The sequence below is a fragment of the Mastomys coucha genome, unplaced genomic scaffold, assembly GCF_008632895.1.
Source record: "Mastomys coucha isolate ucsf_1 unplaced genomic scaffold, UCSF_Mcou_1 pScaffold21, whole genome shotgun sequence".
NCBI lineage: Eukaryota > Metazoa > Chordata > Mammalia > Rodentia > Muridae > Mastomys > Mastomys coucha.
Window position 1 is genome coordinate 62,662,804 of NW_022196904.1, and position 1,078 is coordinate 62,663,881.

The window sequence follows — 1,078 nt, forward strand, 5'->3', positions numbered from 1 at the left end:
TTTAGCCAAGTCTGTCACTAGAGATGTCTTGCTTACAGGAATCATTACAGACCATCATTGCTAGGCCTTCCTTTCCTCTGAGTCACTATTGCTTGCCTCACTTACCACGATTGACTTTTCCTGTTAGCCCTTGTCTGTTATGACTGAACATTTATAGCTGACCTTACATCTTACCCGGGGATCATTTTGGATAGATCCTTTGCCATTCACATCACTCCCTGTATCTATAGAGCATAAAATGCTATCGGCTTAATAGGAGAGGCCAAGGGTTTGTTGATGACTAAACAAAGGCTTGTGAAGAAACAAATACAGTGATGTCCTGCATTTCTGTGCTTTTAAAAAAAGTCTAGGCTTTGATACATAAGCCTTTCCGCACCTGTCTTCCTTGGAAACTCTGATTCATGCATTATGGTCTGTCTTAATCAGCAACTCTGATGTAATGCCTCCCTTGGTTTTGTAAGTGAGGGAAAGATGTTTTACGTCTGCTGTCCTTGTGACTTGGGCTTTCAATGACTGCAACATGTGTAAGCATTTAAAAAGAAAATGTTCCACACACATATTCTCAGAGCTTCAGCATGGAGACAGGTTTTGATGGGTCTGGCTAGAGATTTGTCTGTGCATTTTTAGGGCTTTTGGTAGGTGGATGTTGGGGTGGCCTGTGTCCCCTCTTCCCTCTAGAAGTTTGCACAGTGCCTCTGAGATGACAGACCAGGCAGGATAGATGACTGAGAAGGACCTCTTCAAGCAGATTCCCTGGCATAAGACACAATCAACTAGCCAAGTTGTTTGCTAACCTTGTCCTCAATGACTTCTGCTTTTCTGCAAAAGGGTCCTGGGGTGGAGGTATTAATTTCAGTGTGTGTTAATGTTTGGTATAAAGAAGATTGTGGAAACTTACGTTGGCCCAATCACCCAACTTGAGACAAAGTGCCAATTCTATCCACTAGATTATTGTATCTCTCCACCCCCAAGTTCTAAATAAGTCATAGGAAGCCTGTAGATCACAAAAGAAATCTCACTGCAAAGCAACTTATTCTCTCTCTCTCCCTCTCCCTCTCCCTCTCCCTCTCCCTCTCCG